This window comes from Narcine bancroftii, chromosome 1, assembly GCF_036971445.1.
Source record: "Narcine bancroftii isolate sNarBan1 chromosome 1, sNarBan1.hap1, whole genome shotgun sequence".
NCBI lineage: Eukaryota > Metazoa > Chordata > Chondrichthyes > Torpediniformes > Narcinidae > Narcine > Narcine bancroftii.
In genome coordinates, this window is record NC_091469.1 from 395,839,161 (window position 1) to 395,853,504 (window position 14,344).

The window sequence follows — 14,344 nt, forward strand, 5'->3', positions numbered from 1 at the left end:
CATTCTTAATTCTTTTTTAAACTTTTGTTTTTACTTTGTCCATGTTCCTTTACTTTCTCCATCTCTCTCCAATCTGATGACCTACTGAATTTCTCCAGCATTGTATTTTAATATCAAATTGCAACTTGATTTGTAAAAGAAAATACACAATTAAGCTCCTTTAACTGCTCATCCAATACAATTAATGGATCATGGAATAAAGCAAGCTAACTCCCAATGAATGCTAAATCCCTCTGATCAGAGCTGATGGAACAGTGGCACTACGATTACTTTGACTCCTCTTGGATCAGGGGTGGACTAATCAAAAAGAATTCCAGCTCCTGGCTCCAGTTGAATTGTGCATGTGTATGAATGACAAGTTAAAACAGAACTAGTGGAGACACATAAATGCTGCGGAAAATCAGAGGTCACGTAGTTTTGATATAAAGATATAGGCTGTTATTATTTTGGACCTGAGCCTTTCCTTAGGAATGCTGAATATCATGTAAATGTCTAAATAAAAAAAGTGGGGGGGGGGTGGGTGGTTGGGGAAAGGGAGAGGAACACAAATGAATAGGGAAGGGTAGAAGAGAAAGATACTGAGAAGTGATTGGGGAGAGAACCGAGGGCTAATAAAGATTGGTCTCTGATAGTACAAGGAAGGGAAGGGGATGGAAGCTGGAGGAAGAGATGAGGGAAAAAGAGAGACTAGGGCAGGGCTTCGCAGAAATTGGAGAAGTTGATATTGATCCCGTCAGTTTGGAGACTGCCTCGATCTGGTGCTGTTCCTCCAATTTGTGGGTGGCCTTAACTTGACAGTATGTGAGGCCATGGACAGACATGTCAGTGTGGCAATGGGATGTGGAATTGAAGAGTTTGGTGTGTGCTCCTCCTGATTCCCTTTGTCTCCCACCCCACCCTATCCACCACCACCTCCCTCCCAATCACCCACCTTTTTATTCAGGAATCTGCCTGATTTTCGGCACCCCTGAAGAAAAGCTCAGGTCTGAAATGTTGACTGCCTTTTACTTTCTATGGATGCTTCATGACCTGCTGAGTTTTTCCAGCATTTTTGTGTACTACACTAGACTCTAGCATCTGAGATTTTTTTGTTTAACTCTTAAGATGGAGCTAGGATCAGTTTCAATACGAGTTCATGAACTCTTTCAATATCATCTCACACAAATCAATGGAGACTACTGGAGAATAATCCTCCAAGGATAGTTTAAAGATCCTTGTTTATTTACACCTCAGCAGGAATTAAAAACTTCTAAAGGGATAAAAACTTCATTGAAGAATTTTGGAAATTCTGTTAGGACATGCAACAGATCATCGAGAGAACTTATTTAGAATTACCTGTCCCCAAATTTAGTTGGAAAGGCAAATCAAATAATCTCAAGCCTTTATTTGGATTTCTTGGCAGTTAACATCCCAATGTTTCTTGCAGATTATTGTAAAACAATCAAAATTCTGATCTCATTGCTTAAACATTATCTCTTAAGGTAGTGCTCAGAACATCTTATGGAAGCAGATTTTGTCTGATGGATGAACTCACTGATAATCCAAAATTTTAATCAACCATCAGTTATAGAAGAACAGTAAGTATAGTCTAAGAGGATTTAAAACTACATAATACCACAAGCAATCAACCTTTTACCATGTTCTGGGATGATAATTTTGTTCATGAAACAATTTTGTTTTGCAATTTAACATTTGTGTTCAGTGATGCTTTCTATCTTCCTGAGATGAAAATCATTCAAAACAGCATGGTAAAAATGCTAACAAAACAACATTAATAAGTACTTTTTCATTACTAAATTATATTTCTAAATGCAACATTGATTCGCATTTCCCAATATAATAATGAAGTTTGTGTACATTATTTTATATTTATGGGCCATCTGCAGTGGACTGATAAGGTATGCTGCTCAACCAAACCATAAAAATGGTACTGTCAATTATTACAGGTAGCTTTCAGCCATTTCGATATGAACAATGGTGCTATTTAAAGGTGAATAATGCCAAATATATATACCTTATAGTTAATTTTGTAATATCTTTACTCTTTGTATTAATTAAGCAGGAAGTGCATTGTGGATGTTTAATTCTCATGCAAAACAACTTCATTAAAAGATAGACAGCGGTATTAAATTGAATCATAACTTCAGGCATTTTCTTTTTGTGGATTCACCATGGGTCTTCTGAATTAATCTTTGGACTATCCCATGCAACTCAAATCTGCAATCTTAGGGCATTTTCTCTTAAGATGTCAGCTATTTGTTTTGAGGCTTAATTATATCACTGATATTTTAGCACAAGTCCTGTTAAAATAGATCACATCAGGGATAGGTTTATTTTTACACAGGGAGTTGTGGGTGCCTAGAATTCCTTACCAGGGATGGTGGTGGAGGCTGGAACATTGGGGACACTTAAGAGACTCTTAGGCACATGGATAAAAGAAAAATAGATGGTTATGAGGAATGGAGGGTTTAGTTTTGTTGGTAGGTATAAACACTATAAGTTGGCACAACTTTGTGGCCTTCTGTAGTATTCTATGCTCTGTGTATAATTATGGCAATTATAATTGTAATTCTGTTAGGTCTAGGATGGCAGAAGTAGTGGAATCGAGTGTACACCAATGTCCATGGTGTGTACAAGACTGCCCTACGCCCAGCCTTAGTTACTCAGATTACATATCCGTCCTGCTAACTCTGGAATACAGACTGTTCAAAAATGAACTCGGCCAATTCACAGGGAAATCAGGATATAGCCAGGGTGGGGGTTTTAGCAGCGCTGCAAGACTGCATTGAGACCATGGATTGAAGCTGTTTCAGAGAGGTGGCCATCTACAATGGTCATGTAAAATTAAAGGATTACACAAGCTCAGTGACTGGCTACATTAGCAAGTGCATAGAGGATGTCACCGAGATCAAATGTTTCACAGCAGGGCTAAACAGAAATCATGGTTGAATGCAGAGGTCCAGACTCCTCTTAGCTTGGGATGCTGTCTTCAGAACAGAGGACAGGATGGCACCAAGATAAGCCACGCTGAACTCTCCCATGCAATCTGGAGGGCAAAATGTTGCTACATACAGAGCATCCATAGACAGCTGTGCATCACCAGTGACATAAGGCGCCTGTGGCAAGGGATCAAGAATATAATAGATCCTAAGTCAACCTTGTGAGTTAAAGATGATGACGCCTCACTTCCAGACAGACTGATCCTTCTCAATGCACAGATTGATGAGAAGAATAAGCTGACGTCAAAGATAGCTCCGTGTCTTCCTGATGAAAGAGAGCCCCTAAATAGCTGTGGCCAAAGGAAAGAGATCCCTGTCGAACGTGATCCCAAACAAGCAGCAGCACCAGACCACATACATGGTCAGCTAGTGAAGGTCTGCACAGACCAATTATTGGAGGTATTTGTGATGTTTATTTTATTACAATAAAGAATCTTGGGTTCTTTTTAAACAACTTGATTTATTAACTCAAGCAAACAGCCCTAAAACAGAACAAACACAGGTCGATCCTCATGTGGAGGCATCCATCTTGAATCTGCCCAAGATGCAACAGCATTCCTCAGATGCCACACATTCCATCTCTGATTCCTCCTGATGGTAGTACTCTATCACTACATCCCCTTTCCTTGAGATGTTTAGTCTAACATGACACATTAATACAATATTCTTTGAATTTAAAGTTCAATCCAAATGGAACACGAACATCAGCAGCACAAACTTTTAAGTGTGCAGTTCTTTTTCTTTTATAGATTCAGTCTGTCAGGGGCTTTGATAACTCATGGATATTTTTAACACAGGTGATTGTGTTCACTCTGCAGGTGTTGGTATCAATTCTGCAGGTCCATTACTGTCTAGTATGAGTGGCATTTCCTCTGTTGCTGTGCAGGGTGAATCTTCTATATTTATCTGTTCCTGCAGCATCTCTGGTGTTTTCAGTAGGATCCTTCAATGCCTTCTCCTTGGTATTTGACCCTCCTCTGTCCTGACAGTGTGGGATCTTGGATTTACTTCCTCCAGAACAGTGGCCTTTTGGTCCCAAGCATTGGAATCTCTGAGTCTCACTGTGTCGTGTTGTGCCAGTGGCCCTAAGCTTCTCACTGACTTATCATAGTTTGCTTTTGTCTCCATTGCAGACACTTTTGTTTCTGTTCAACATCTTTGACATCTCTGTTCTTGTTTTGGTTTGCAGAGTAGAGAAATGTTGTGCCTAGTCTATGTCCCATTAGAAGCTCAGCGGGTGAAATGCTACTTTCAAGTGGTGAAGCTCTGTAACTCAATAGAGCTAGATACAGATCTGAGCCACTGTCTAATGCATTTTGAGCAACTTTTTAACAACGTTAATTCCTTTCTCTGCTATGCCATTTGACTGTGGATGCAGAAGACTTGAAGTTATATTTTGAAAATCATACTCTTCTGCAAATTTCTGGAACTCTCTCCAACTGTAGTATGGTCCATTATCACTGTAGACGAGTTGAGGAATTCCGTGTCTAGCAAAGATTTGATCACACAAGTAACAGACATGTTAGGAAGCAGTGCAATCTCTGGTTAGCTTGAAAGATAATCAATAACCAACAAGTAATTCGTTCCATCCATGGGGAACAGATCAATCCCAACTTTCTGCCATAATTCTGCTGGTATATCAGTTATTATCATAGGTTCCTTTGGCTGCTTTGCGTGATGATTCAAACAAGTCTCATAGCTGGATACCATCCTGTCAATGTCAGCATTTATCCATGGCCAATGAACAGCAGTTCTGGTCCTCCTCTTGCATTGTTCCATTCCAAGGTGTCCCTCATGCACCTTTTTCAGCATCTCTTGTTGCAGTGATTGAGGAATGACTTTTCTTTCCTATCTATGTGGAGGCCCATTGACAACACTCAACTCAGCTCTGATGTTGTAGTATGGCTGACATTCACCTCTTGGTCAACCTTCATTCAGATTCTTGATGACCTTCTGAAGAAATGTGTCCTTTTCTGTTTCAGCTGTGATCTGCTTGGATTTCATTTGAGGTATGGGAAGAGATTCAGTGATCAGGTTCATGTGGAGCTTCATATCTGTTTTTGTGGAACTCTCATTGTGTGCTTCACTCTGTGTGGCTGTGCTGGATAACATATCAGCTAACATAATAAGTTTCTCTGCTGTATACACCAATTGAAAAGTCATAACATAATGGCTTCATCATCAGTTTTTGGATTTGCCATGACATTTCCCATGCAATCTGAAGGGCAAAATTATCTCTATTAATGACTTGTGGTCTGTCTGTGCCATGAATGTTGATAGACCATATGCATAACAGTAGAAGTTCTTGAGTCCATAAACTAGACCTAGACACTCTTCCTCAATTTGTGCATATCAATATTCAGATGGTGTCATTGTCTTTCATGTGTATGCTACTGGACTCCAATCTTCTCCTATAGCCTGAAGTAGTACAGCTCCTATTTAATCTTTTGAAGCACCTGTAGATATTTTCATCTTTCTGGATGCGTCAAAAGTATTGGATCTATAGTTAAAATGGTCTTCATCTTCCCCTTTCTTCTTCGTGGTTGTCTGTTCACTTGAATTCACATTTGTTCTGTAACAGCTTCCTTAGAATCATTGTTATGGAAGATAGGTTTGGTATGAATTTACCAATTAAATTGATCATTCCCAGCACTCTCAATATAACGTTTTTGTCAGTGGGTTTGGTCACCTCTACAATTGCTTTCACCTTTTTCCACACCTTATCCACACCTTTATCTCCCAGAAAGGTGATTTCCTTCACATCAAACTGACATTTTTATCTGTTTAACTTTAATCCATACTTCTGGATGTGTTGTGGCACTTTGATGAGCCTCTTGTTGTGTTGTTTTTGTGTGGATCCTAAAGGATCATGTCATCCATGTACACATGTACCCCATTTATGCCTTCTATGATGTGCTCCATTGTTCTGTGAAACATGTCTGGAGCTGAGGAAGTTGCAAAAGGCATCCTCAGAAAGAAGTATCAGCCAAACAGTGTATTAAATGTACAGTATTTTGTGCTATCATCATGCAGTTTTATTTGCCAGAAGCCCTGGGATGCATCCAATTTAGTGAAAAACTATGTGCCAGCCATCTCACTTGTAATTTCATCCCTGGACGGAATCAGATAATGTTCCTTCTTTATATTGGCATTCGTGCCTTTCGGGTCCATGCACACGTATAGGTCACTGTTCTTCTTTTTGACACACACCATTCAATTCACCCATTCTGTGGCTCCTCCACTTTCTTTATGACACCGAGTGCCATCATTATGTTGAGTTCCTGCTTGAGCTTTTCTTTTAGTTGCACTGTAAACTGCCTCAGGGCATGGACTACTGGCTCTGCATCCTCCTTTAACTGTATCTCGTAAGTGAATGGTGAATGGTAGAACTCCAAATACTCTACGCTGTTCCATGCAATGGCACTGTTAATGTGGTACACCTTCTTGATTTGGCTGTAGTTTTCACATCTTTTGTCACCAAGCAGTGATTCATGTTCATTTGGGACTACTGCAAACCTGAGGTGGTGCTCTTTATCTTTAACTTTCGTGTTTAGTTGACAGCTACCTGTCATGTCGATGCTCTGTCCATTGTATGCTTTGAGCAGCACAGGATTTGCATGGATGTATGGCTTTAACTTCATTGCCCTGATGTCACGCTCAATGATCAAACTGACCTTTGCTTCTGTGTCCAGCTTGAAAAGAATATTTGTCCCATGGCATGCAATGACACGGTCCACTTATACTGCTTGACTCTGTTCACTTCCACCATGTCCATGAAAAGTGTATTTCTGAGAGCAGTTTATTCAATTGTGTGTACCTTTTTACTTCTGTCTTGTTTCCCTTTGGAAAAACATTGGTCTGCATAGTGATTCTAATCTTTGCACATTACAGCTTGGGCATTGTTTGGATGCATGTTTAGTGCCACATCATTTACAATTGAATCTCTCTCCATCTTTATGTTGTTTCCTATGTCTCATATTTTGTTTCTGTGTGTGCCCAGATACTGTGGCTATGACTATGCCTTCAATTTCACTGGATTTACACTATTGTTACAAGATCAAACCAGCAACCACAAGAAAGCATATCACACAGGGGTAAAGATGAACAATTACTTTATTAACAAAAAAAATGACCTTCAAATTTTAATTCAAACCCCCCCCCTTTGTAAAAGAAAGAGAGAGAGAGAGAGAGAGAGAGAGAGAGAGAGAGAGAGAGAGAGAGAGAGCAAAATTTGAATTTGTCTTGTGTTGCTTACAGAGAGAGGAACAACTGGTTTGGTCCGGATCCTTCTGGCTGCCTTCAGAATGTTCATCCTTTTTGAAATCCCAACATTCTAAACTGTCCTCCAGACCATGACTTCTTCAGGCTGGTGGAAATAGCAGCACAAGATAGTATTTCTTCCCACTTCACTGTTTACCTGTAGAAATGCAATTTTGTGTATAGAATTCACAAGCACTCACACAATTTTCTGAATGCAATTTTGTTTATCATAGAAGCTAAGATATGTTTTTCAATGTCCAGCAACTTAATCATTAATGGAATAGAATAGGTTCATAATATTTATTTGAATCTAGTGTTGCCACAGAACAAAATACCTTATGTGAACTATGGAGGTAAACAAGAACATTTGCAGATACTAGGGTCTAGTGCAGTTCACAAAGATGCTGGATGAGCTCAGCAGGTCATGAAACATCCAAAGGAAGTAATAGGCAATCGATTCTTTGTGCATAAGCACTTCCTCCATTTTGCTGAAAATCAGGCAGATATCTAAATATATACATGTGGGATGATGAGGCTAGGAGGGAGATAAGGGGGAGGAAAATAGGCAAACAGGTAATAGGTGTGTACAGGGGTGAGGGTAGATAAAAAAGTTTGTCCATGGGTTCATGTACTTCTGATTTAAGTGCACCCTCAAATTGGAGGAACACTTTATATTACATCTTGGCAGTCTCCAACCAAATGGCATCAATATCAACCTTCTATTTCTGTTATTTCCCCTCTCCTGGTCTCCCTCTTTCCCTCATCCCTCTGTTTCCCTTCCTCCTGATCCCTTCTATTCCTTCTCCTATCAGAGAGCTATCTTTCTTAGTCTTTTTCCCCTATCACTTCTCAGCTTCTTTCTCTTCTGATCTCCCACCTGTATTCACCTATTACCTTTACCTGCTGGCATGTTTCCCTCACCCTTCTCCCCCTTCGCTTTCAATCCACCCCCCCCCCCCACCCCGACACACACATTTCTATTCAGGTGTCAGAAATAAAACTTCTCACACATGAGTCTCTTTAAAACTGATGACACGACAAGCTTTATTTACAAGTCTGCAGAGTTGGACTCAACTGGCTTCTCACCAGTTAAGTCCCGATACATACAGTGCATTGATTTTTATACCCTTGTTGTTTGCCCTTCCCCTTCTTATTAATACTGTTTTAATTGGTTAGTATTGCAAAAGCATTCTAAGTATAACTGCATTTTTAATTATCACGTTCGTTACGTACGCTGTGAACTCTACATACACTAAATTCTGTTTCTCACCCTTCTTATCAATCTTTTGTCTCTTGCATGTCTCTCACTATGACCATGAAAAGATAGGTTTAAAAAAACATATTCAGCAGAACCTTTTGTCCTTGGCTGCTAGTAAGCTCCCTGTCCGTTCTGGCTTCCCTTTTTATGATTAATCATCACATTTTAACTTAAGCCATTTTAACCTAAATTCTCTATCTATAACACAGGCAACTGCCTGATTTTTGTCTCTCCTGAAGAAGTGCTTGAGCCTATTACTTTCTATAGATGCTGCATGACCTGCTGAGTTTTTCCCGGCACTTTTGTGTTTTGCACATAGAAACATAGAAAATAGGTGTAGGAGTAGGCCATTTGGCCCTTCAAGCCTACACCACCATTCATTTTGATCATAGCTGATCATCCACTCAGTACCCTGTTCCAGCTCTCTCTCCATACCCCTTGTTCCCCCTAATCACAAGAACTAAATCTAACTCTCTCCTATGGAACTGGCCTCAATCACTTCCTGTGGCAGAGAATTCCATAAGTTCACTACCCTCTGAGTGAAAAAAATCTTCCTCTTCTCAGTCCTAAAGGACTTCCCCTTTATCCTTAAACTGTGACTCCTGGTTCTAGACTTGCTCAACATTGGGAACAATCTTCCTGCATCTAGCCTGTCAAATCCCTTAAGAATTTTGAACGTTTCTATTAAATCTCCTCTTAATCGTCTAAACTCCCCCGAGTACAAGCCCAGTCCTTCTAGCCTTTCTTCATATGGAAGTCCCGCCATCCCTGGTATCAATCTGGTAAACCTTTTCTGTACTCGCTCCATGGCAATGATGTCCTTCCTCAGATAAGGAGACCAAAACTGAACACAAGACTCCAGGTGAGGTCTCACCAAGTCCCTATACAACTGCATCAATACCTCTCTGCTCCTGAACTCTAATCCTCTTGATATGAATGCCAACATACCATTCGCCTTTTTTACTGCTTGCTGCACCTGCCTGCCCACTTTTAATAAATGATGCACAGTGACACCCAAGTCTCTTTGCATCTCCCCTTTTCCTAATTGGATACCATTAAGATAGTACTCAGCCCTCCCATTCTTTCCTCCAAAGTGGATAAGCACACACTTATCCATATTATATTGCATCTGCCATGCATTTGCCCACTCACCCAACTTGTCCAAGTCACCCTGCACACTCTTAACAGCCTCTACACAGCTTACAATCCCACCAGCTTCGTGTCGTCTGCAAAATTGTACATGCTGTTTTCTATTTCCTCATCTAAATCATTAATATAGATCGTAAATAACTGGGGTCCTGGCACTGAGCCTTGTGGTACCCCACTAGTAACTGACTGCCATTCTGAAAAGTACCCATTTATTCCTACACTTTGCTTCCTATCTGTCAACCAATTCTATATCCACCATATCCTCTATACCGTGTGCCTTAAGTTTGTACAGTAATCTCCTGTGTGGGACCTTATCAAAAGCCTTCTGAAAATCCAGGTAAACCACATCTACCGTATTCTCCCGTATCCACTCTACTAGTTACATCCTCAAAAAATTAAATAAGATTAATCAGACACGATTTTTGCCTTTATAAAACCATGGTGGATCTGACCAATGAATTCACCACTTTCCAGATGTGCCGCAATCACATCTTTAATAACTGACTCTAACATTTTACCCATTACTGATGTCAAGCTAACCAGACTATAATTCCCTGATTTCTCTTTCCCTCCCTTTTAAAAAGTGGAGTTACATTAGCCACCCTCCAGTCCTCAGGAACTACACATGAACTGATAGGCCTTCTTCACAGTACTTAACATTGCCTTTTTTCTGAGCTCATCCAGCATAGTAGCATAGCTCCATTCTCATAAAAAATATCATCGATTCCCACTCCTCACTGTTAACTAATGGAGTACATTCTGTTTATGCACCATTCTGGGTGATTAAAATGTGATATAAATAAGTAAATAAATTATTACCTCTAGCCATGAAATTGCACTTCCTCAGGTTAAATATGGTACTATAAGTTTCATCATATGTTTGTGGGTTGGAAGGGTCTATTACCTTGCTGTATGTCTTTAAAAAATGCATTTCCCTCTTCAAACTGCCCATTAATCACTTCACACACCTTTTCACACAGTGCTCAGTTAATTATAAAGCAAAACCCTTAATAGACTATAATTTTTTTTAATATCTATGTTTTTGTATTTTTATAACCAATAAAGAGTTGAGAAAATAGGAATAAAGCTGCATTTTATTCACTGTTCTGTGATTTTCTCTGCACCATTATCACTGAAACTCTAGGCTGAGACTACATTGCAATCCTATCCCAAATCCGAGATAGTGGATGTCTGCATCGCAATCCAATCCTGAATCCCCACTAATGTGCCTCTTATGGGGATTGTACCAGTAACATCTTGAGTTTTAGGATGATATATTTGCCACTAGCTATAGAGTAGCTAGAAATATAGGTTTTCCAAATTAACTCAGCAACATTACTGCCCACTCATAAATGTAAGACGACTCTACAATCAGAAGTTGTTATCTTCACAGACAGGGATGAAAACTCAAACAGAAATAGCTTTACTTCACACTCCCAATCTCTTAAATCAGATTTCCTGTCCTCAAGGCCCTGCATTTTCCAGCTAGGCAATTTCTTTGTTGGCTGAATCATCAGAATTTCAACAACATGTTATCAGTAATATTAATAGCATATGAAAGCGAAGCCTTCATCATAAAACATCATTCAGTGATAAAACTAAAAAGCGAAGTGTACAAGAAGGCCAATTAATTATATGAAAAGAATTTGAATTCTGTGTAGCTGTGGTCTACAAATCTCCCCTGGAGAATGACAACTCCAATGTTGGTGCTGACTGCCAACAATGCGAAGATAAAGAGAAGCAGAGTTTCTGCTTCTTTGGACTTTGGATTTTTGAGAGCAGATTTTAGAACTCGGTGTCCTCAAATCTGCCAGAAAGCTTTTCCACAAGGAATTTTTATGAATACCTTAAACATAATACACATTATTGAAAGAAGGCAAACAAGGTTATGAGAGGTAAATCATGAAAACCGAAATTTGGGGCTTGAGCCCTTCTCAAGATATGAAAGAGTATCTGCGGGCACCTGAATTAAAAGATAGGGTGGCAAAGGCAGGAGATGATAGGTAGAGAAGGGAGGGGAGGAGACAGCAGCGATCAGGGTAAGGAGGGCTAGTTAGGTGGGTGGAGGGGGAAGGGAAGGGAGAGCTGGGAAAACTGGAGAGGGGGTGTGGTGTCAGTCAGGAGCAAACTCACAAAACCAAAAGAATGTACAACAGGCTTTATTCGACATGAACTTCCACAGAGCCAGCTGTTAGGAGAGCTGTTGTAAACTCTGAGAGTACCTTCAAAGGGCCGGCTCAGGCTTATATCCCGGAGGGTGATTGACACCCAACTGGGTGGTGCTTGGTCTATTGTCTTGTCCCCGTGCTCTTCTGCAGGTACAGAGGTTTCCCCCTGTGGTAGGCCAGTGGTGTACCACCACAGGGGGAGGGGAAAAAGCCGAGCAGATTAGCAGAAAGCAGAGAAGTCGATTTTAATGCAATCGGGCTGGAGAATGCCCAGACAGAAAATGAGTTGTTCCTCCAATCTGCGGGTGGTCAAGGTTGGACAGTACATAAGGCGATGGACAGATATGTGAGCATGGGAGTGAAGCTCAGAATTGAAATGGTTAGTTACTGGGAGGTCTTTGTTGTGGTGGAGGGAGCGGAAGTACTCAGTGAAATCATTTACCAATCTGCGACCGGTCTCTCCAATGCAGAGAAGGCCACAAAGGGAGCACCAGGTGCAGTAAATCAGTCCTGTGGATACATAAGTGAAGTGTCGCCTCACTTGAAAGACTTGAGAGGTTGTCAATTGTCAGAAAAAATCAGCCAGCATTCATATTGAAGCTGTCAAAGGATACGTTAACAAACCTAATTAAATTAGATTTTTTTTCTTGTTTGATTTAGGACTGCTTCAGAGCCATGATTGCCAGAACTGCAGCAATTTTTATACATCTGGAAACAACTGGATTGACAGGAGGCCACTTTTTTCTCCTTCCTGTCATCATCCACTTTCTGAATGGGCAATTTGGTGTGAAGGTTCATGGGTCAAGTCAAGTGTCAAGACACCTTCATTTATTGTTCATAGCATGCTCTCATGGTAAAGATGAGATAGCGTTTCTTCAGGACTACGGAGAATGTGAGTTAGAGTAAAGTTAAACACATTAAAATATTAAGACGTATACAGTAAAAGTCCATAGTACACTATCCACATATATTCTGGGAATTCAGAAGCCTGATGGCTTGGGGGTAAAAACATAAGGCGCCAAATGCTATGTTACCTCCTACCAGATGGCAGAAGGGATAACAGTTTACATGAGGGGTTTGTGGAGACCTTCACCATGTTTATCATCTTTTGCCTTATTTGTGTGTTGTAGATATCCTTCATGTTAGGAAGAGAGACCCCAAAGATCTTTTCCGCTGACCACAATCCTCTACAGGGTCTTTCTTGGTACAGATTCCAATCCATGTGGTGATGCAGTTGCGCAGGATGCTCTCAATACATCCTCTGTAGAACGTAGTGAGGATGGGGTGGGGGGGTGGGGAGGTAGAGGGGAGTGGCAGATAAACTTTCCTCAGCCTTTGCAAGAAGTAGAGGCACTACTGGGCTTTCTTGGCTATGGAGCTAGTGTTAAGGGACCAGGTGAGATTCTCCGCCAAGTGCACTCCAAAGAACTTGGTACTCATGATGACGTCAACGGTGGAGCCATCAATAATCAGCGGAGTGTTGTCCCCCCGGGCCCTCCAGAAGTCGACAACCATCTTTTGTTTTATTAACGTTCAGATACAGGTTGTTGGCTCTGTACCAGTCTGTCAGTGATTGCACCTCATCTCTGTATGTTGGCTCCTCATTACTAAAGGTCACTAAGAGATAAGATAATTATAATGTAACATAGGTTACTATTATACTATTTGTATTGCTATACAAGATTTGTTAATATTCTATTACCTCTGGAATATTTATTTGACAAAATCAATAAAAATATTGAAAAAAGAAGAGGTAAGATCCTTAAAAAAAAGGCATTGTAGATCTTGGTTTTGTTTCTGGATACAGAATGTGTTCAGGCTGTGTTCACATCATTGGGCCATTTTGGATGATATTATTGGACTATAATATTTATAAGGATATGAAAGCAAGGGAAAAACTCACAAATCAATAGGATGCCGCAGAAATTAAGATTACAGCTATGGTGGATGGTGTGGGAAGATAGGATTCTAAATTAGCAGCAGGACACGCAAGGAATCAGAATAGTGAAAGATTATCATAAGATAAAGAGCAATAGATTGGCTTCACTGATTATGGAATTATATCAAAATTCTTGAATGATCACAATAATAATTAAAGTGATAATACTTACCTGCCAGGGGAGAATGGGTGGTCAAGATGGCTGGTCTCCCAGGATGAGGCTATCCCATTGCACTTCGAGTGTGCCTGATGCCTGTGATGTCCCCAAATGAGGGATACTCATCCGCAAAATTAGTGGTAGTGGGGGACTGCATTCATGCTTTCCCCTGAAAAAAAACTGATTAGGAAATTAAAGCTTAGGTAATTAAAGAAAGCAAAATTTGCATTTACCTAATGGCTTTTATTGCATCCCAAAATGTTTTAATTAGAACCTCTGTAGTGCAGGAACTGTTTGTAATGTAGGAAATGTAATCAAGTCATATATTGCAAACTCTCACATGAATTTATGTGATCATGACAGAATAATCTGTGTGATTTTTGGGGAACAGTTAAGGATTAAACTAAAATCCAC

At 40.2% G+C, this 14,344-nt stretch overlaps 1 non-coding gene across 1 annotated transcript; it reads left to right on the plus strand.

Moving 5' to 3' along the window:
* Window positions 1–13,937: 13,937 nt before the first annotated feature.
* LOC138752041 (U1 spliceosomal RNA) lies at window positions 13,938–14,102 on the plus strand. Its single transcript, XR_011350333.1, has one exon. It is a non-coding gene; the product is annotated as a U1 spliceosomal RNA (small nuclear RNA).
* The last annotated feature ends 242 nt before the right edge of the window (window positions 14,103–14,344 follow it).